Genomic DNA, 24215 nt, shown 5'->3' with positions numbered 1-24215 from the left:
TATCGGGTGGGGATATTTATAAACCTCAGAATTTTTACCAGTATATTGTTGGCCCGATTATTTCCCCTCTATAAACAGATGGAATAACATATGCCTTCACAATTATTTTAAGAACTTCAAAAACCTCTTTGTTGCACTATTATTTATTAGTAGCTGTCTCAAAAAGACAGATATTTGTTGGACTACAACACACATATCCTGTAATCTTTGTGCCCCTTCCCTTGCGTTTTATGCAGGCTTTCTACATGCTAGGCACACTACTGTTTTCCAAATATGCATTTCACACTTCCATTAAAAAAAAAAGTAATTTCCAAATTGAAAAATGCTGCTTGCGTTGCGTTCACTAGTTTTGTTTGAGATGCTTTTTTTGTCAGACACCACACATACTCTGTTATTTTGTGTGCCCCACTGTGTTTTAGTACAGGTTATATTTATAAAGATGTTATATGCTTGTCAAACTGGTTAATCTGAAATAAATGCTTCTGGTGTGCTGAGAGCCGTTTTTAGGAAATTAAACAGTGGGTTCATGGGTGCCAACTTTTGATTTTCCCTACAGGGGCAGACATATCCCCACCTCCGCCCTCAATATAAGCAAGCAACCAGCCAAACCCATACCCTGGCCAAACACATCTTATAACACTTTTTTTATAAGGCATTGCAAAAAGTTATTAACAACCTGTAGCTTTGAATATATAACATCTCAGCATCAGTCTGTCAACCTGCTGAGCTACCCTGCTAGGATTCTTCTGTACAGCGTGTCTATGGATCGCTTAATTTACTAAAAGTGGGTGTACCTGTGTCATGGAAGTGATTTAAAGTGGAAATGTACTGTACAGGAGGGCAGAGCATCCTCTGATGGGCCCATAGGTCAGAACGCACTCTCTAGTACCTGTAAGACAAGATAGCTGCACCTTCAGGAGGTTAGGGTGCAGGATTCATTTACTCCGACACACTTCAATAAGGACAACTCAATGGTTTGGCAAAGGGAAGTCCGTTTAATGACATGTACAAAAAATGGGGAAACAAATGGTAATCATCAATGGTGCGATCTCCTGTCTCGCTTCAACTCCCAACTTCTTCATTCAGACAGCAACTTTTATGGGAAAAATTCATCATCATTTGACGTGCAAAACTCATAAGTTTGTCATGCAATTTCTATTGGTCGGAAAGGTAACTTAAGTATAGATGCTATATCTGTACATGGTTACAGAGCATCTGGATTGGATAATTCTTATCGGGTGGGCGTCTACGCCCATCCCACTACATCACTCGTGATAGACGTCACTACAACTACGACGTCTTATTGGTTCTACAAGCTATAGAACCCTAGATTATTTGGTACATTTTGATTGGGTGGGTTACACCCCTAGACATAAATCTCCACTTTAATTAGCAGCATGCAGAATAGACACCCAGATGTGGAGTGCCCCAAGATTCACCCTGCCTCCCTTTCATCAATCAGTACCTTTAGGGCTATGTGTCAATTAGTTGGCTGATGATGGCCTCCAAACTGTAGTTCTTATCAGGAAAAGTTATGGCATCCTCGGGTTTTTAGGCGATGCATGCATTATGTTGGGGAGTGTGGGTGATCTAACACTGCATCCATTGGGGGAAGAACATTATATGGTGTCTGTGCTGGCACTGTATGCATTGTGGAAAGAAAGATGGTTTTGATGGGGCAATGAAAAGGGTTGGTAAAAATATGGTGTGGTCTGCCACTTATGCGAGCAAGGAAGATAGAGCGAATGTGAATGGCGGGCAGTCAGCAATGCGCCCCCTTCCTCACAACAGCCCTTGATCCAGGACTACAGCGACAAAGACACCTGATGAAAAGATGTGTGTGTTCTGGCACTGTGCGTACTGGGCAGCAGGGAGAACACCCTGCGTGCTCTGTTACTGCGGGCAAGGGGCGGGGACGTTCTGGTCCTGGACACAGTGAGGTGTTTTATGGCACCGCAGGAATGAGACACACAACCGTGGCATTGAGGTGAAGGCGCTAGAACAGGGGTCTCCGACCTTTACGTTAGTTGAGCTACTTGTAGTGGAGGTCAACAGTGGATAGTTACTAGCAGGTGATATCGGGTGGGGATATTTATAAACCTCAGAATTTTTACCAGTATATTGTTGGCCCGATTATTTCCCCTCTATAAACAGATGGAATAACATATGCCTTCACAATTATATTAAGAACTTCAAAAACCTCTTTGTTGCACTATTATTTATTAGTAGCTGTCTCAAAAAGACAGATATTTGTTGGAATAAAACACACATATCCTGTAATTTTTGTGCCCCTTCCCTTGCGTTTTATGCAGGCTTTCTACATGTTAGGCACACTACTGTTTTCCAAATATGCATTTCACACTTCCATTAAAAAAAAAAGTAATTTCCAAATTGAAAAATGCTGCTTGCGTTGCGTTCACTAGTTTTGTTTGAGATGCTTTTTTTGTCAGACACCACACATACTCTGTTATTTTGTGTGCCCCACTGTGTTTTAGCACAGGTTATATTTATAAAGATGTTATATGCTTGTCAAACTGGTTAATCTGAAATAAATGCTTCTGGTGTGCTGAGAGCCGTTTTTAGGAAATTAAACAGTGGGTTCATGGGTGCCAACTTTTGATTTTCCCTACAGGGGCAGACATATCCCCACCTCCGCCCTCAATATAAGCAAGCAACCAGCCAAACCCATACCCTGGCCAAACACATTTTATAACACTTTTTTTATAAGGCATTGCAAAAAGTGATTAACAACCTGTAGTTTTGAATATATAACATCTCAGCATCAGTCTGTCAACCTGCTGAGCTACCCTGGTAGGATTCTTCTGCACAGCGTGTCTATGGATCGCTTAATTTACTAAACGTGGGTGTACCTGTGTCATGGAAGTGATTTAAAGTGGAAATGTACTGTACAGGAGGGCAGAGCATCCTCTGATGGGCCCATAGGTCAGAACTCACTCTCTAGTACCTGTAAAACAAGATAGCTGCACCTTCAGGAGGTTAGGGTGCAGGATTCATTTACTCCGACACACTTCAATAAGGACAACTCAATGGTTTGGCAAAGGGAAGTCCGTTTAATGACATGTACAAAAAATGGGGAAACAAATGGTAATCATCAATGGTGCGATCGCCTGTCTCGCTTCAACTCCCAACTTCTTCATTCAGACAGCAACTTTTATGGGAAAAATTCATCATCATTTGACGTGCAAAACTCATAAGTTTGTCATGCAATTTCTATTGGTCGTAAAGGTAACTTAAGTATAGATGCTATATCTGTACATGGTTACATAGCATCTGGATTGGATAATTCTTATCGGGTGGGCGTCTACGCCCATCCCACTACATCACTCGTGATAGACGTCACTACAACTATGACGTCTTATTGGTTCTACAAGCTATAGAACCCTAGATTATTTGGTACATTGTGATTGGGTGGGTTACACCCCTAGACATACATCTTCACTTTAATTAGCAGCATGCAAAATAGACACCCAGATGTGGAGTGCCCCAAGATTCACCCTGCCTCCCTTTCATCAATCAGTACCTTTAGGGCTATGTGTCAATTAGTTGGCTGATGATGGCCTCGAAACTGTAGTTCTTATCAGGAAAAGTTATGGCATCCTCGGGTTCTGGGTGACATCAGACGTTGGTACCTCTTTGCCCTTGGCTGGTCACATGTCTGTTCAACGTGAATCTGCTTCATTTTCCTTCTTCTTGTATATTGGATTCTTTGTTCAGCCTCGCCACCTGCCTGGGGCCTCTTATCTCGATGTTCACTGGCTGGCAGTCATGCTCTGATGTCTTGAGTCTTCAGAGTAGCCTCTCTTCTCCCTTCCTGGAGTTGACCTCGAATACCCAAGAATGAGCTACTTCTTGCTGAGTTTTGATTACGCTCTTCCCTATTGGCTTTAGCTGGAATATGAATCTCAGCCATGGTGGCCCCCTTGCAGCCTGGGCTTAGTGCTGCTTTACAAAATGGAGTCGCACTCATATAGCATGCTGTAACGCTCACCTGGTATCCACGGGGGTGCCACCCAGTCCGAACAGTTTTACACTTGGACCTCTTCCTTTGGACCCTCGTGCGACTGGAGACCAGGACTGAAACACAGTAGTTAGATTTTAGCTTGGTTGTCTTCTTTGGCCCGGGACCCACCTCCCATATGTGCCCAAGAACCCCCCTGGCGCACTTCTCACCTTGATTCTTGATAAGGTGCACTCTCCGTCCTGCCTCTCGGTGCAGGGGTGCATTGGGATTGCTTGTCGCTGCCTAGTTACTTCACTGGAGCGACTCTATGGAGACCAGGCCTGCTGCGACTCCGTTTTTCAGGTAAGTCTGTACTGACTGTGAGTTCTTTGTTTTTTTGTAATAGTCTCTATTCAGTTCTTCCTTTGTTAATAGTTATGGACGCTGTCCTTGTGACGCCACGCAATTGTGCACGAGATGGTACGAAAGTGCGAAGCGTGGCGCTATATGCTGTTCTTGTGCTATCCTGCTATATTGTCTCTCTTGCAGTCTGCCGTGTTGATCCGGAATACGAGTGCCGAGAAGATGGAGAGCGGTGAGTAGAGGTGAGCGAATGGCTTACTGGCACTCTAAATTGGTACCAGCCTTCTGTTCTTCTACCGGTGTTAGAAGCCGTTCTATGCAGTTAAGCGAGTGTTTTCTGAAAGTGAAGAATAAACGCTTACTGAAGTTTCCTTTCTCTGTTTCTTTCCCAGGTAGCGGTTTTCTTGATGGAGCGAGATCCACCAAGATGATGGGTGTTCGGGATCCAGGAGCGGAGTAATAGCGCTGATTCCAAAAGGTAAGCAAATACTAATGATGTCTTCTCTCTTTGTTCTTGCAGGATCTGGGCCGGCCGTGCGGAGGATGATTCCAGCTGACCACGGTGAACGTCACACTGCAGCAAGCAGAACAACATGAAGCGTGTTCTGCAATCCGGGCATGGCTTATGTAGCCTGCAGGTATCCCAGGTATCCCTGGGCCTGCCACACCCAAATTGCTAGACCGCATGGCTCAGTTAAGGAACTGAGCCATGTGGGAGCATCCATATTGTTGTACAAATGCCCTTATGGGCCCAGATTATTGGCTTTTCATGTGAGCCTGGAGCCAAAGGCACCAGGACTGACTCCAATTGAGTCTGGGGGCAAATGTCCAGGCCCTTGATGCCATGATGGAGGTACTGGGTGCAGCCCACATGGTCTAACACCCCAGGCCAGGGGCAGGAGTCGTGACAGCACTCCCCCCCAAGGCCCCTCTCAAGGTGGTCCTTGCCCCTGGTCCGGGCTTGGTAGGGTAATCCAGATGAAAACGCCGAATCAGGTTTGGGGCGTGGATATAATCAAAAGGCTCCCATGTCCTGTCTTGTGGGCCATATCCCTTCCAATCCACTAAATAGTGTAGTTTCCTTCTGACATACTTTGAGTCCAGGATGTTGTTGACTTCAAACTCTGGTCTCTCATCTACCATTATTGCTTCAGGTTGAATGGATATCCGTGTCCCTGGTTGGACTGGTTTTAAGAGGGACACATGGAACACGGGATGAATACGCTTGTTAGCCGGCAAAGCCAGTTTCACTGCAGCTGGATTTATGATAGCCTGATGGTGAAAGGTCCCAAATATTGCGGGCGAAAAGTCTGAGTCCCTTTAATAGGCACATGTTTTGAAGCTAACCAAACTTCATCCCCCACCTGGCAGTTTGGAGCTTTCTCACGATGTTGATCTGCATATTTCTTCTGGCGGTCCTTGGCTTGACGTAGGTGTTTGACGGCACTTGTGAAGGCCTGAGAAATGACAGTGTGTAAGGTTTCAGTGGCCAGCATCTCCAGTGTCGTTGGAACGTCCAGTTCGGAAGAACATGGGTGTCTGCTATAGATTGTGAAGAATGGGGTCTGTCCCCTACTGCTGTGCAGGGAATTGTTATATGCATACTCAGCTACCCATAATAAGTCTTTCCAGCTTCCTTCAACTTGGTGTAACATGCAGCGTAAGTACTGTTCGAGCGTTTGGTTTGTTCTCTCTGTTTGACCATCTGTTTGGGGGTGATGGTAAGTCGATAGTCTGATGTCTATTTGAGCCATTGCACAGCATTTTTCCAGAAGTTGGACACAAACTGGGTACCTTGGTCTGAGATCAACACGGACGGGAACCCGTGAAGGCGTATAATGTGTTCAAGGAAAACCTTTGCCAGGCTGGAGGAGTTTGGGCGACCTTTAAATGGCAGAAAGTGGGCCATCTTTGAAAATAAGTCTACTACCACAAGAATGGTATTGTATCCCTGACTGGGTGGTAAATCGGTTATAAAATCAAGAGACAAAGTATGCCAGGGTGCAGGTGGAATGTCTAACGGTTTGAGGAGCCCAGCTGGCTTCTGCTTAGATGATTTGTTTTGTGCACAGACCCCACACAAAGTGATAAATTGAATAACATCCTTACGCCACGTGGGCCACCAGTAATTTCGCTTTACTTTGGCTAACGTTTTCGCAATTCCAGGGTGGCCCTCCAATAACGAGTCATGATATCCTGAGATTACATGGACCTGAAACTCTTTGGTGGGAATAAACAAACGGCTTCCAAAATGTGGTAGTTGGTCCTTGATTGTGTAGGATTCTCCTCACGAATCCCATTCCTGTAACAACTCGGGAGTCATCTCGTGTTGGATCTCATACCGCAATTCATCTTGAGTCATTGTGGAGGTAATACCTAGGACCTTGTCACTCGGAATTATAGCTACGGGGTCGGGTCGTATATACCAGTTCATCCATACCCATTCGGGACAGAGTGCCAGCTTTTCCATTCTTGACTCCTGGCCAAAAAGTGATTACATAATCATATTCTGCGAAGAAAAGGGCCCAGCGTAATTGTCGTGAAGATTGGGCCTTGGTAGTTTTTAGGTATTGCAGATTCCGGCGGTCTGTTATCACAGTGATAGTGTGCCTGGCACCGAAAAGATAGTGTCGCGAGGCCTTAAAGTCTGATTTGATAGCTAGAAGCTCCTTATCTGTGATTGCATAATTGAGTGCTGGTGGTGAGAACTTACGGGACCAGAAGGCTACCGGGTGCAGTTGGCCAGTTTGTGGGTCCCTTTGCGAAAGAACTGCACCCATTGCAATACCGGAGGCGTCTGTTTCCACCACGTATGGCAGATCTGGTTGAGGGTGTCATAAAATCGGGGCAGAGGTAAATCTCACTTTGAGTTCCTGGAAGGCCTTTTTCCGCCTCCTCCGTCCACTGGAACTTCTTGTTGTACTTTCTCAATAAGGATGTGATTGGATGCACTATTTGAGAAAAACATTAAATTAATCGGCGGTAAACATTTGCAAAGCCCAAAATGCTCTGGATTTCCTTGAATGGGTTTGGAGCTGGCCAGTTTAGGATGGCATCGACCTTATGTGCATCCATTTAGATTCCTTTTGGAGTAAGAATGAAGCCGAGGAACTCCACCTCGGTGACATGAAATGAATATTTCTCGAGTTTGGCATAGAGATGATGCTGGCGGAGTTTCGCAAGGACAGATCGGACATGCTTCACGTGGTCTTGTTTCGAGGCCGAGTATACCAGAATATCGTCTATATAGACCAGGGCGCAGACGTCAATCAGCTCTCTCAGGACATTGTTCATGAAGTACTGGAATGCAGCGGGGGCATTACAAAGGCCAAATGGCATTACCTGGTACTCATGCTGTGGAAACAGAGAAATAATATGAGGCCGGGAAGCCCAAAAAGAAACACACCAACACAGGTTACAAAGAACATACAAGTGCTTTATTTAAAAGCTACAACAGTTACCAAAGTCAATTGACAAACGGATAGCTATTCGGCTCTCAGAGTAACATAACGAACTTCAACGAGAGTTCAATGCGTTAGTGAGAGAGACCGCACATTGGAATACTTGGGTCTTTTATACAATTTGTCCAGCCCTTGGCCAACCCTCTCGCGGGTTAACCATTCTGTGAGCCGGGCCTATGGGTTCCTTGCCAGGTCAATCCTTTAATATATGCATTTTGATTAGTTTCACTGATATAGTTGTACATTTACATATAGGTCATCGGTAGGACAAGGTCTCAGTTCGCGACCCCGACAAGTGGCCTGCAGGCATATTAATTATTCATGTGTATGGAGGTCACAACAGCCAGAATCTTACTCAGAATGTCATTCGGCCACCATTTTGATGTTCAGGGTGACTTCCATATAACAAGAGAACCTAAAATGGCGGTTTAATCCCAAGATGGCGACTTATATTACTTTCTCTAAGGTCAAGACCTTGCCGTGGAGTTTGTTCGCATATGATGTTTAGACAATACTCATACAATTGTTGAGATAGGAGGCATAATATTGTTTCAATTCCGACAAACCCTCCTTTTGGCCTATGCCAAGTGCTAATATCATTTCTAATATCTCTGTAAATAACTCCATGCATTGTCGTCCATACATCCTGAATCATTGTCCGTAATATCTATAGCCATTAGGTCGTTTATCAGAACCTCTTGTAACACAAACTCTTTAGATGCTGTATCTGGGGCATACATTTTGTGCCCTATTGTGCTCACTGCCTGAGCACAACATCCCCCTAGCATTGCACATATACTAGGTAGACATTGGAAACAGCAACAAAGGAATAGCAGAATTCCCAAAATAACCAGTATAACAGAGAGCACCTTCCAACCCCAGGATCGTAAAGAATCCCAGAACCAGGCGCTAATATTCCAATCTCCCACAGGAACATGTACTTCAGAACTAAGGATGTGCAAGTTCTGTATTGCTTTGAAAATTGTCGGTGAGGAATCTGGTACAAAAACACAGCAAGCGGACCCCACTAATTTGTATACTCCACCACGTTCTGCCAGGATGACATCTAATGCCATCCGATTTTGGAGTGCTACCAATCTTATTGCCTTTTGTTCTAGTGTCATATTGTAGAGAATATCCATGGTCCGATTGATGGTTCTCTCCAGTACCCTTGCTAGTGCCCTAATATTTTCAGAATTTGCTATCTGTCCCCAAAATGGCACAACTGATTTTGCTATATCTCCCAATACTTGGCCAGGGGTATCTCCGTTCTCGTCCCGCCGTGGGCGAGCCTTAGAAACTTCCAATGTACTAGCTATAAATACCCCAGGTAACAGGATTCCTAAATAACAGGTTCCCTGCCAATCCTTGGGCAACCAGGGAAATGCTGTACTACCACAAACAAAATAGACATGCCCCCCTACATACAGAGGCCTGTTCTCCCTGGTCAAATTTACAATGTTCACACAACCTTCAAAATCTCCCATTGACCGAGTGCCATTTCTTTGTACACAAAAGGGGGCTGAATCGGGGCTATGATTAATAGAGTAGGAAGGAGGCACAGCGTCCTTATTGCCTATCGTAGCCATTTTAAAGGAAATTAGAGTTTGAAAAGGAAGAGATAGTTTATCAAATGGCCTAATAGAAGCAACATTAGGTTTACTTCTATTTGCAAAAAGCGAGCATCCCAGGGGAGTCAATTCACGTTTCTCAAATTCATTTAAATTAGTTCCATCAAAGTTCCCTGAGATGCTATCATTCCAACGGCCAAAGAATAGTGCTCTAAGAGAGGCATAGCAAGCAGTCGTTAAAGGTAAAGGGTGAATATACCACCCTAGCCCCTTGTTCCCATGTTGCGGTAAATGAGTACAAATCCAGCAATTACTTTTATTAAAGATGGCATGCGTTGAATTCATTATTATCATTAAACTTTGTCTATGCTGGGAGTCTCTAGGTGACAGAGTATGAAGGTGTACAGAGGGAGTCAAAGCAGTAGGTACAATCTCAATTGGCAGTAGAGGTTTTAGAGGGTAAATCTCTTTGAAGTACCAAAGTCCCACAGCAGTAACTATACAAATTCCAATTACTATTAACACAATACGGCAATACGTTTTCGGGGCCCAGGCAAATTGTTCATTGTCCGAGTTGGTCACCCCCTTATTTACAAGTCCAATGCAAGCAGCAGCAGTGGAGGTGGCAGGCATCGTAGTTTCTCAATCGACGACCCCAATGTTCGTTGCTGGCGACACTACGGTCGAGCGTCTTCTTAGTCCTTCCCGAACCCTAGCCAGCAGAATCCCTTTTTTCCTTTTGTTCAAAAAGAACTTTCTTTTACAAGAGAAAACCTTCAATCACTTCTTCTTTCCAGATGCACAGGAAAAATCCGTGCAATAGTTCTATTTTCTTCGTCGAAGATCGTACCTGGTGGTACCCAGTACTGTTTGATCTGGAAATAGGGTAACGTCATTTCCTGAGGGAAGCAACGTATCAGAGGCGACGGAAGTCGCAGAACTTGAAACAATGTTTTCCGGAAGTGATCTTTTCAAAGAGTGCGGAGACGAAATGGACTGTTCCCCAAGCTCCACGGGCTCAGAGAAATTCTCTGACACACTCACAGCGCTGTTTGCTACTCCAGGATCAGAGATTGTAGCATCAGCGAGGGGTTCTGCTTCTTCTGTAACGTGTGGCGTCGGGTGAGGCAGTTTCTTGACATGAGTCGCCTGGATCCAATGCTTCTTTCCAGCCACCCGCACTGCTGTTTGGGTGACCAACAGCACCTGGTAGGGTCCCCGCCAGCGAGGCGCGAGACAGGAAGACCTTTCGTAGGCCTTCACTATGACCCAACTTCCAGGCTGTATGTTGTGTCCTGGGCCCGTAAACCGTACAGGTAAAGCTGATTGGACCTGATGATAAATGAGATACAGATTTTTAGTCAACTGGTTACAGTAGTCTACAAGCAATACATTTTCGACCTCCTTCAGGGTTTTGGGCTTCGGAAGGCCCCAAATGTTAGCAGGTCTCCCGTTCACTACCTCAAATGGAGAGAGCCCAGTCTTAGTTTGAGGGTGGTACGCATGGCTAATAATACAATAGGTAAGGCATCTGGCCATTTCAATTTGGTGCCGGCACATGTTTTTGCAAGCTTATTCTTTAGGATACCGTTATGTCTCTCTACCAACCCAGCACTTCGAGGATGTCTAGCCGAGTGAAATCACTTTTCAATGTGTAACGCTGTGCATATCTGCAAAATTACTGCTGCAACAAAATGGGGACCGTTGTCCGACCAAATTACCCTAGGTAGCCCAAATCGTGGAAAGAATTCCTTTACCATAGTCTTTGCAGTGGTCATGGCAGTAGCATCCTTAACGGGGAAAGCCTCAACCCACTTACTAAAAGCACAAACAATCACTAGAACATATTTTAGATTGTTACACCGTTCCATCTCAATAAAATCAAAGTGGATGACCTCGAAGGGAACAGAGGGGGGCCCAAAGCTACCCCTTGGAGTTACTGTCGCCTTCCCCACATTGTGCTGTAAACAAATCATACAATTCTGAACATGTTGCTGTGCAATCTTCGAAATTTTATCATTCACCCAGACTTGTTCTAACATTTTCGTGATCTGTTGAGCACACACATGCGTAGGACCGTGTGCCATCGTAACCATTGCCAGCACATATGAATCAGGGAGCAACCATTTAACTTCAGATGTATCCACCCAACACCCATCGTCATCCAGTTTCCCCATCCCTTCAGCCCACCTTTTGGATTCTTCTATTGTGGCATCAGTTTGGATATCCCGCACAGACCCGATACCCTCATCCATTACATAGGCATCTTTTGTTTCCCTTAGAGCATACATGTCTGCGCTAAGGTCTGTGGCCGTTTGCCTGGCTATCTGGTCAGCAAAAGCGTTCCCTTTTCCCACATCATCTATGACCTTACGATGTGCTGCACATTTGATGATCGCTAACTGCCTAGGGAGTGAGAGTGCCGAGAGCAATTGCACTATCAGGGGACCATGCTGAATCTTGGTCCCATGTGAGGTTAGGAACCCTCTTTCCGACCAGAGCCTCCCAAAGTTGTGAGCCACCCCAAAGGCATACTGGCTATCAGTATATATGTTTACTGTATGCCCTTGGGAGAGTTCACAAGCTCGGGTCAACGCTATAATCTCTGCAGCCTGCGCAGAGTTATGCGGAATTCTCTTAGTTTCAACAACCGTACTCAACGTAGTAACTTCGTAAGCAGCTGTAGATGTACCATCTGGGAGTTTGAAGCAGGAGCCATCACAAAACAGCTCCCCTTCCACATTGCCCAAAGGAGTATCTATAAGGTCTATCCTGCCCTTCGTTTCCTGTTCAGTAGTATACAGGCAGTCATGTAATTCTTCGTCACCGCAAACAGTATTTTGCGGGAAAGGTAGGAGTTCAGCCGGATTAAGAACACAACAACTCTTAATTTGAATGTGAGGGGCAAACAGAATTAATTCATACCTTGTCAGCCGTGCAGAGGTGAGGTGTTGCGTTTGGGTCTTATTCAATAGGACATCTACAGAGTGAGGTACCATCAACATTAAGTCGTGGCCTAGGACCATTCCCTCACTCTGTTTTACAGACGCGGCAGCAGCAGCGACGGCTCACAAACATCTTGGCAAAGCGCATGTGACAGGATCAAGGGCGGAAGAGTAGTAGCCGCATGGCCTATTCTTCCCTCCTTGTTCCTGTGTTAACACAGCCAAAGCACATCCATCACATTCATGCACAAACAACACAAAGGCCTTGTCATAATTTGGAGTACCCAGAACCGGTGCAGAGCATAACGCAGTTTTGAGAAGCTCAAATGATCGTTGATGTTCCGATTTCCATGGCAGCGGCAAAGAAATGCCCTTCTTCGTCAAAGTCAACATCGGTTTTATTACTTCTGAAAAGTTCAGGATCCACAACCTACAGTAAGAAGCCATACCTATTAAGGTTCTGACTTCCTTCTGTGTATTTGGAACAGACATGCCAGAAATGTGTTTTATTCTTTCAGGTGTCAATCTTCTCCCCTCCTTTGACAGGAGGTAGCCTAAATAGGCGACCTCCTGACAACAATATTGAATTTTTTTGAGCAAAGCTTTATGACCGTTTTTAGCCAGATGAACAAGCAACAATACAGTGCCTTCTTTACAAGCACTTTCAGAATCTGCAGCCAAAAGCAAGTCATCGACATACTGAAGCAGTGTACAAGTAGGTGGCAATTCAAGGGTATCAAGCTGCCCTTTCAAAGCTCTACTATAAATGCTTGGACTTTCAGTATACCCTTGAGGTGCATGAGTAAATGTGAACGAACGTCCTCCCAAGGTGAACGTGAACAAATATCTACTCTCCTTGTGTATAGGAATACTAAAGAAAGCATTCTTTAGATCCACAACACTAAAGTGCGTAGCTGTAGCAGGGATCATTGTTAGTATCGTTGTTACATCAGGCACAATTGGATATTGTGGGGCGACAACTTTGTTAATAGCACGTAGATCAATTATGAAACGTATGGGATTGCATTGTCGCCTTTCTTGTATACAGGCAAAATCGGGCTGTTACATAAACTACCTGCAATCTCTTCAATCACTCCTCGATGCACGAAATCAGAGACAATGCACTTCAAAGCACGCTCGACCTCAACTGATATTTTATATTGCGGAATGCGTGGTAGTTTAACTCCATGTTTCAAAACTATTTTAACGGGCTCAATCTGTAGCACCCCGACATCATTGTCGTCAACCGCCCACAAACATTCCGGAACAACACTAAACTCAGGACGCAATGGTTGAGTCAAAAACTGAGAATTGAGAAGTTGCTGTGGTGAAACCGTCAGTCTCACTCCGTCAGAGGAACAATTAATTACTGCATTCAGTTTCTTCAACAAATTTAACCCCAGCAAATTCTCTCCACAGTTCGAAGTCAGGAGGAAGGGACAATGGTCCGTGAAGGGACCCAAAGAAACAGGCACCGGCGAAGAAACCGGGCAAGCAATTGGTATGCCAGAAAACCCTACAGAAACATTTGTTTGCCCTGACAGTCGAATGTTTGGAACCCGGGAATGATCAATGGAGCACTTCTGTGCTCCAGTGTCTATCAAAAACTGATGTTTCCTATTCCCCACTAACAATTCAACGTGGGGACCTTTCTGATTAACGGGAATAGGTGAAAGTTCCAAACCCTGCTTTGGGCAGTCCTAACGAAATAAAATGTCGTCGGAAGGAAGCTCTTCAGAAAGGTAGGCAGCAGAAGGGTGATCAAATATATTTCTCGTGTCCACACTAGAAGTCTGATTTTCCTGTGAAAAAGGTTGCTGGGGATCTCGCAAAAACTGACCTCTATCAGGGCCCCCCGTTCCGGGGCGACCTCTAGGTCGTCTACCCATACTCCCAAATGCATTGTTTGACCTTTGGCGAAGGACGGGGCACTGTGCTCGCCAATGACCTTCCTGGCGGAAATAGGCACATTGATTAACATTCACAAGACCCAAAGGAGCATTTCCTTTTGGGACATACTGACCTCTGGTCTGTGAAGTACCCCCCCTGGGATTTCTAACGATTTATTGTAACAATACTTTAGTCTTCAAATCTCCTTTCCTCTTCTCGATGTTCTCTTTTTTATTATTAACACGGTTCTCATAATACTGAGCCATGTGCAAAACTTCAAATTGGGATTTCGCCTGCCAAGCGCTCTCAGAAGACATAATTTGTGACTGGATGTCGGGCAACAATCCATGTACAAATTTGTCCACAAACAACCTTTTCACCGACTCTGTGCCCAAGTCCTGTCCACTGAAGTCAGAGAATACCTGTTCGAATCTATTAAAAAATTTGGTGGCACCTTCAGTTTTTCCTTGAACACAGGCCGTAAACTTGTCCCAAATAATTCTTTTCTCTGGAATTATGGTTTTCAATTTTGCGACAATTCTATCAGGCAAAGTAAGTATTACCTGAGATGGTTTCTCACCAGCTGGTCTTTCCCCATCAAACCTAGTCATGTTAGCCCATGTATCTCCTAACCCTGGCACATCGTCTATTGTTCGAGCCTGCTTCCATAAATCTACGGGCATGATTACAGGGAATAGCAAGTCAACATCACTTAAGGTGAACACAGAGGACTGTAAAACGGACTCTATCTCTTTGTAGAACCCTGTCGGGTTTTTCCTAATATCGGGAATTGATTGTCTAATAGTGTTCACTTCCTGTCGTGAAAACCGGACGTGAACAAATTGCGATACATAATGTGCAGGGATATCCACAGTGGGTGCACCAGTCCCAGCGTTAGCGGGAATCTCAACCTTTGGGACAAATGTCGGAGGAACCTCTCTCATAGGCAACTGAGATGTAGGTAACTCTGACCGCTTACTAAGCAACAGAGCCAGGTCGAGTGCTAAGGCAGCTGAAGAAGTGTCGGGCGAAAAAGCCCTCTTGCAAATTCCCAATAACTCTATAGGACAACTAACCTTCTTCCTTACACATTCTTCCTGCAGGTATTGTACCATTACCTGAATCACCTTCCTCTGCATTTCTACTGTATACTGACTATACGTGTCATATACTTCATCTGGCGGTATCGATGAATCTGAGATCCATCGAATCATATCTTTGGTACAAATCCGTACTTCCTCAGGTGCCGATCTACGACACGGAAGGAACCGTTTCTGCACATACATACTGTCGTCTTCATCATCCTCGTCTCGTAATTTCTCAAAGTCCCTCCTATACTCAAACAATCTCTCAACATGACCATGTACTTTCTCCTCTGTGTCCCTCGAAAGCGCTAAAGTATTTAGATCCCTCACCCCTTGTGGGAGATCCGAATTATGTAATCTACCCCACATTACACATAAATTAGTCCCCAAACTTTCGATAAAAACATTTTTCTCAGGAAAATTGCCCATATTTGATGATGTGGATAAAAACGTTAGCTTGATCACCTCTCTCCATACAGTGCTTAGCCCATGCAAATAATTCCCGTTTCTTGTCTGCAGAAACAGTATTTCGAGTAACAAACTTTGACCCCGCACCCCGATCAACTTCAGTCAATACAGAACTACTCGGGAGCGGAGGTGTGGGCAAATTCAATGAGGGTGCAACTATCGGCACAAGAGGAAGGGGTGGTAGGATAGGTGGAGGAACAACAACTGGAGGATTAGGAACAGTAGGTTGTACAGGGAGAACAGGAATAACAACAGGAATAACAGCAGGAATGGGCAGAGCACCAGGGAGAGGATCATACGGAGGTGGCACAGAGGTACCAGGCCTGCGTTCGTTTAACAATTTTTCAATAAATTCTTCGGAAGCATGAAAATCTTTAGAGGGATACATTTTCTGGATACCGAGTGAGAAAGCACTATCCATATTTTTGACTGACTCCGAATGTTTTTCTTTATCATATAACAACGCCTTTTCGGCATTTGTTTTATGACGGCGTGCATGTTTATCCCTACTTTTAAGCTGCTGCAACGCTTCTTTTTTCCAATTCTGTAAATCATCAAATGCTGCAGGTCTGGCCTTCTTTTTTAGCAAGACCGATTCTAGGTATTCAATACGGGGGATCTCAAAACTACCATTGATTGGCCACTGAAATTCGGAGGCATGTCTGGTTTGTCTGTGCCAAATATCATTAAATACTATACTTCCAATGCCATACTTACAGTACATAGTACATGCCGGCGAACCCTCCTGTGGTGCCGGGCGGCTAAATGACAAAGATTGTCGATTGCTGCGGAACAGAGCCCTAAAGCAGCTAGACAATTTCCCAGGCATTTCACAAAAAATTGGTGTTACCTGGTCAATAATTGTGTCTTCAGATACAATATGCCAAATTCAAATTGTCAGGGTTAAATTAAGAGTCGGGTCACGACTGCACCTGACCAAACCTAAGGAGGACCGTACGGTTTACCAAAGAACTTACCTAACACATTTTACCTTGTGTTTGGTGGTTTCGACAAATCTGCCCGCCTCAAAAATGGACCCTCGTCAAGATGCCGTGTCAGACCACACGACTATCGTCCAAGGATCGGATCGTGCAGCGCTGCTGAGGTATCGCGTCTCATTCGGTTGGGCCCGCAGTATCACACTGTCCGATCCCGGTTCGATAGTCTGCGTCAACCTTCAATGATCCGGCATCAATCTTGAGGGTCCCTGTTCGGGCGCCAACTGTGGAAACAGAGAAATAATATGAGGCCCGGAAGCCCAAAAAGAAACACACCAACACAGGTTACAAAGAACATACAAGTGCTTTATTTAAAAGCTACAACAGTTACCAAATTCAATTGACAAACGGATAGCTATTCGGCTCTCAGAGTAACATAACGAACTTCAACGAGAGTTCAATGCGTTAGTGAGAGAGACAGCACATTGGAATACTTGGGTCTTTTATACAATTTGTCCAGCCCTTGGCCAACCCTCTCGCGGGTTAACCATTCTGTGAGCCGGGCCTATGGGTTCCTTGCCAGGTCAATCCTTATATGCATTTTGATTAGTTTCACTGATACAGTTGAACATTTACATATAGGTCAACGGTAGGACAAGGTCTCAGTTCGCGACACCGACAAGTGGCCTGCAGGCATATTAATTATTCATGTGTACGGAGGTCACAACGGCCAGAATCTCACTCAGAATGTCATTCGGCCTCCATTTTGATGTTCAGGGTGACTTCCATATAACAAGAGAACCTAAAATGGTGGTTTAATCCAAGATGGTGACTTACATTACTTTCTCTAAGGTCAAGACCTTGCCGTGGAGTTTGTTCGCATATGATGTTTAGACAACTTGGCGTAGGCCAATATTCATACAATTGTTGCGATAGGAGGCATAATATTGTTTCAATTCCGACAATGCAGGCCATATTTGGTGTGAAACGCGGTCTTCCATTCATCACCTTTTTTAACTCGGACGAGATGGTATGCTCCTATAAGATCTAATTTTGTATAGATTTGGGCATCTTTGACTTGGTCCAGCAATTCCGGAATAAGTGGCAGGGGGGTAACGATTCTTTATGGTGATTTGGTTCAGTGCACGAAAGTCGATGCAAGTCCTCAAATCTCCTTCTTTCTTCGGTACGAAGAATAAGGGGGATGCTGCTGGTGACTTTGAGGTGTGAATAAAGCCATTAGCCAGATATTGCTCAAGGTAGGTTTTCAAATGTTGGTTTTTTTAGGTTCCGTGAGTGCATAGATTCTGCTACAAGGGATTTGAGCTCCTAGTACCAGATCAACTTGGCAATCATAAGGCAAGGGTGGCGGTAGAGTGTTAGCTTCCTCTTTTTGAAACACATCCTGAAAGTCCTGATATTCACTTGGTAGAATACCAACCACCCCCAGGGTCATTGCTGCAGTTCTAGGGATTGAGGGGCTGATAGTTGTTGCCTTACTTTCCTTGGGATAGCACGTGCAGAGACAGCCTTTCGAGAACACCAGTTCCCGAGTACGCCAATCTATAAACGGATTGTGTGCAACCAACCATGGCATCCCGAGGATTCTTCCAGAGCTGAGGCGCCTTGATGAGGTCGAAGGCAATCGATTCCCGGTGGCCATCTTGACACAGAAGGGTTAGGACTGTCGTGCACTGGGACACTGGGCCGGAAGCGATTTCTGTACCATTTACTGTGGTTACTGTTTCAGTGGTCGCCTTAGGATATAGGGAGAGCCCCATCTTTGCTGCTAGATCCTGGTCCATATAATTCCCAACTGCCCCTCTGTCGATGTACACCTCTACGGAATGCAACTTAGAAGGTTGTTGGTGGTTGATTAGAATCACGGGCAATCAAAATGGGAGGTCTGTAGTTGACTTTCTTTGCTCGACAAATGGACTCCTACATTTGCGGGGCTTGGTAGTTTTCCCACTCTTCACTCGTGGTCTCCTTATCCGTGGCACCCACAATTCTCCTTGGAGGTTTTACTGGACATTCCTTGAGGAAATTACCTGCTTTACCACAGTATAAACATAACTGCAGTTCCCTTCTCTTATCCCTTTCAGCCTTAGTTAAAGGCGGTCTCACCCCTCCCAGTTGCATCGGCTCCACCGAATTACCCGTTGCTCTTGGAATCTGGTCTTTAGGCTGCACAAACATTGGATGAGCATCAGGCCTGTTCCGATCTGCCCTTCGGTCTTGTAACCTGTGATGAAGTTGAACCACAAGGTTGATGAACTCTCCACAGTCTTTGGCGGATCCACCACTTGGGCAAGTACGTCCTTTAACTCTCCGCATAGACCCTGATGAAATAACGTGGTCCTTTTCTCCTCTGGCCACACTGCTTCAACCACGAGCCTGTTAAAGGTTGCTATATAGGTTAGTAGGTCCTGGTTTCCCTGACGAAGAGACACAAGTTCATTATCCACTGCCTGTCCATGAATACGACGGGCGAAGAGCTTGTCCATCTTGTGCTGGAAACCCCCAAAATCTCATAATAGAGGATCGTCCTGACTGACAAAAGGTAGTGACCAGTCTGCAGCACTGCCACTCAAATAAGACAACACAAAGACAACTCGCGACTGATCATTAGGGAAAGCTCCAGGTCTGCAAAGGAAATGGAGTCGACACTGGTTCATGAAGGTGGCGTATTTCCTAGGGTCCCCTGTAAAACGTTCCGGTGGGGCTAATGGAACAGTTCCAGGGAGAGAGATTTGTACAGGATTGGTCGGTGGTGTAGACTTTGATGGAACGTTACCCGGCAATGGAGCTTGGCCGGCCTGTGATTGGAGAAGCTGTCTACTCAGCTCGTCAGTCCGTTCCTTTGACACTATCAACTCCCTCCACAATGCATTGGTCTCCTGTCTGGCTGTACGCACTGCCACGTGTAATTGCCCCAACAGCTGTGCTAGCTGGTCGGTCTCAGCGGTTTACATGACGCCCTGGTGGATTTTATATTGTGAGTCTTCGTGTTCTGTAACGCTCACCTGGTATACACGGGGGCGCCACCCAGTCCGAACAGTTTCACCCTTGGACCTCTTCCTTTGGACACTTGTGCGACTGGAGACCAGGTCTGAAACACAGTAGTTAGATTTTAGCTTGGTTGTCTTCTTTGGCCCCCGGGACCCACCTCCCATATGGGCCCAAGAACCCCCCAGGCGCACTTCTCACCTTGATTCTTGATAAGGTGCGCTCTCCATCCTGCCAGTCGGTGCAGGGGCGCGTTGGGATTGGCTCGTCGCTGCCTAGTTACTTCACTGGAGCGACTCTACGGAGACCAGGCCTTCTGCAACTCCGTTTTTCAGGTAAGTCTGTATTGACTGTGAGTACTTTGTTTTTTTGTAATAGTCTCTATTCAGTTCTTCCTTTGTTCATAGGTATGGACGCTGTCCTTGTGATGCCGCGCAGTTGTGCACAAGATGGTAAGAAAGCCCAAAGCGCGGTGCTATATGCTGTTCTTGTGCTAACCTGTTATATTGTCTCTCTTGCAGGCTGCGGTGTTGATCTGGAATACGAGTGCCGGGAAGATGGAGAGCGGTGAGTAGAGGTGAGCGAACCGCTTACTGGCACTCTAAGTTGGAACCAGCCATTCTGTTCTTCCGCCGGTGTTGGAAGCTGTTCTATGCAGGTAAGCAAGTGTTTTTTGAAAGTGAAGAATAAACACTTACTGATGTTTCTTTTCTCTGTTTCTTTCTCAGGTAGCGGTTTTCTTGATGGAGCGAGATCCGCTGAGATGTTGGGTGTTTGGGATCCAGGAGCGGAGTAAGAGCGCTGATTCCAAAAGGTAAGCAAATACTAATGGTGTCTTCTCTCTTTGTTCTGGCAGGATCTGGGCCGGGCGTTCAGAGGATGATTCCAGCTGACCGCGGTGAACGTCACGCTGGACACGAAGTGTGTTCTGCAATCCGGGCGTGGCGTATATAGCCTGCAGGTATCCCAGGTGTCCCTGGGCCTGCCACACCCAAAATGCTTCACCGCATGGCTCAGGTAAGGAACTGAGCCATGTGGAAGCATCCATATTGTGTACAAATGCCCTTATGGGTGCAAATTATTGGCTTTTCATATGAGCCCGGTGCCAAAGGCGCCAGGACTGACTCCAAGTGAGTCTGGGGGCAAATGTCCAGGCCCTTGAGGCCCTGATGGAGGTACTGGGTGCAGCCCACATGGTCTGACATCCCAGGCCAGGGGCAGGAGTCGTGACACGTGCTTCTTTGAGGTAGCGATATAATTGGCGCATGCCGCTCTATTAGTCTACTAAGCATTGCAAGCAGTGTCTTGCATTCCAAGCCTATTTACATGCATTCAATCAGTTGCACGATTCGATCCTGGTTACATTCTTTGTGCTGCGTCTTGGTATCTTCTTATAGGTTTGTCACATCATTATTCTATTACAGTTCGTCCTTGTGTTCTTTCTTTTGCTTATCGTTTTATGGTTGTCTGTACATCACGTCTAGGCTCTTCTATTGTCACCAATTGCCTTTCATTAAGGCTCTGTGGGCCTCTTCGGGGACAGTCTGGAAGTAGTCTTCGTATTGTGTCATCAGCTGGTATGGTCGTCTCAGTGGATACCTTGCAGCCCACGGTTGTCTGGTTATTGGTGCTTCAATAGGTATACATGTCCCTCTGATGGGTACTGGTCAGAGCCCCACCGTGGTTCTCTGTTGATTCATTTGCTCCTTATATGTCACATATCTTGGCGAGTATGCTTCTGGCATTTCGACATGAATGGCTGGAGTGCAGGCCATATTTGGGACCTCCTCTACAGTACATTGTGTAGTTTGAAAAGAAGCCACATGGAGCGGGGCCATCCCCGCTCCGAGCCTCCACACGGCTGAAGGCTTCCATCGTCCCCCGCCGGTGACCCAGGTACATTTTTTTTTTCCCTTCCCCTCTCTTCCACCCTCTCAACTGCACTTACCTTCTTGTTTTCGGGAGCGGACAAGAAGGTAAGTGCCGATGCCGGCCATGGACAGGGAAAACAGACTCCGTTTTCCCTTTCCCAGAGGCCATTTTCTTAGTCTTTTTTTTTTTTTTTCTAAACGCAGTAGCGTTTCGGGACAAAAAAGAAGCTTTTACTGCCCCGGTCATGCAGTTTTTGCGGGACGGGGTACTAATAGATATATGCCCCTCGTGGTGGGGGCATTATCCAATCTGGTAATGCCCCGGGGCCTTCGTTAAGGCCCTCGCTTCGCTTGGGCCTCTAACTATGGGCCCCGGGGCATTACCTGAGTCGGTAATGCCCCCGCCGCGAGGGGCATATTGCTTTATTACAAAAAACTGCCGTAAGAAACAGAAATATGAATGTGGAGTACTTATCTGCTGTGAGGAGCAGCAAAGAAGAAAAAAGAGAGACTGATTTCAGGAGCTTTTATGGATTGGGTTCGGTGCTGGTTGGCTGTTATGAGGGTCATGAAGCTGCATCTCTGAGCAGTGTTAATGTTCTCATTATGACATTGTTATTATTTTTAAAAACGCTTTTTAAAGTGTCTTTTTCTTTGCTACTGGACGAGTTGATGAAGAGAATTCAAACCTGGGGAAGGGCGCTCGGCCAATCAGGTGGCTGGAACAGCGGGGGAAAATTCACAATCATGGCCTGCTGTCCCAGCCACCCGAAACCCTTCTCTGGGTGGTGCCTTTTTTTTTCCTTTCAATGGGTGGAGGCAACAGGGAACCTCTCCCTGTTGCCCCCTCCCGCCAAATGACCCAATTGCCCTCCCCATCCCCCACTTACCTGCAGGACTGGCGCTCTGGTCCGAGTGGTCCAGTCCTGGCATTCCTCCTGTTTGGCCAGCGCCATAGACATGGAAAAGGTACTTATTCCCTTTTCCATATGTCGGTGGCCATCTTTTTTTTTCATTTTCTATCGGGAGATCTGTTTTGCAAGCTGTGCGTATCTCCCAATGAAAAATTGTGAAAGTCTTTCGCACCCTGGATGAACCCCAGGGAGTGAATGGCTTTCATCCCTTGGCAGTCAGGCAGACATGGCCTTTACCGGCCCACTGCCCGAGCTGAGGCCCTCGTTTTAATAAGGCCTGCCTTAGCTCAGACTAGCGGGTGTTAAAGGCCACGTCCGCACTCCTGGTAGGGCATGAAAGCCATATTAATGCATAATAAGAAGCATCCGGTCTCGACTGAGGTTTGTCTCTCTATCAGCATGGCACGTAGGTTTCATATATTTAATTGCTGCTCTTCTGTTTTTGTTTGTTTAATTTGGATAATGTACCAATTTCCTAGTTGAGTGTCGGATCCCGTTGTTTTGCATATGCTGCCTCTGTGGTTTCCAGGTATCGTGGCTGAGCGCTGAATTACTACATGGCTTCGCTCACAGTAGGAAAAACACCAGATGCACGGCAATGTAAGTTTGAGTTAATCAAAATATTGCTTGACAAAGCAAATAATTGAATTGCACTTTCAATGCATGGTGGTAGACATTAATTAACATGCAGCATCCTCGCCATTTGAATACAACCTCAATTTTCCATTTTTACATCGCAGAATGCTGTCTACACATTTTTTAATGGTGCCCATGATAATAATATATTCTGGTTTTAATCATATTCCACGTTGCAGGAAATTAAGCTTGCAATTTTCCCAGGTGCTTGCCAAATTACTATTGCAAGCTAATTCTCAACCCCCAAGTTAAGAGTTTCAGAACAGTGCACATTAACAGGCTGCTTATGCTCTTCCTGTACAACAGAAGGTAAGTTAATATGCGCTTCAATTATATCCAGTTTGTGCATTTATAGCACCCTGTGGGCTGCAGTAAGAAGGCTGTAAATGTACTTATCCTGCTTTTTTAATGGCTTGCTATATTTCACGAGAGAGAGAGAGAGAGAGAGAGAGAGGGGAAGACTTTATCATTTTACCGCGAGAATCAATACATAACTGGAATGCATTGATTGACGAGCACTGCCAAGCCACCTTCTTCGCTGGTTTCTGTGCACAGATAAGGCCATATCTTATTTTGCATTACACTTTGATATGTTTGGTTTAATGGAATACACACAAAAAGCCACTGCCATATGTCAAGGCTGTGCTGCAAATGAAAACCTGCATCTAAAAGGGGATCATCTGCGCCACACAGAAGCTGCTTTTTATCACGCCGGCGTGGAATGCGGCAGCATTTGAAAGCGCTCTCGCTGTGCGCCTTGCCAGACTCACTTTCAGTTTCAGCTGGAAACTCGGACAAAAATGCTCTCGCCCTCTCCCGGATGGGATCAAACCCGCTCTTCGAGGTGCTAAACATAGCTCAGAGGTCTGTGGGGTGAATCTGTATGTTGCTGGATCAGTTCAAGGCTGGAGATGAGGAGCTCTGCTGGAGCCCTCTAATTATCCTGCTTTCCAAAGAACAGCCATAGGATTGGAATTCGATGGATGGTTGAATTTTCGTCATACAGCTAGCAATTTGTGATACTATGTTCCCAATACTGATCCAATGTGGCTCATTTTCCTACTGGCATAAAGTAAAAAACCTGTCTAAAGCTTGTATGCATC

Source organism: Ambystoma mexicanum, chromosome 5q (genome assembly GCF_040938575.1).
Source record: "Ambystoma mexicanum isolate Mex_15411 chromosome 5q, UKY_AmexF1_1, whole genome shotgun sequence".
Classification (NCBI taxonomy): Eukaryota; Metazoa; Chordata; class Amphibia; order Caudata; family Ambystomatidae; genus Ambystoma; species Ambystoma mexicanum.
The sequence above is the reverse complement of the archived record's forward strand: the minus strand, read 5'-3'. Positions refer to the sequence as shown.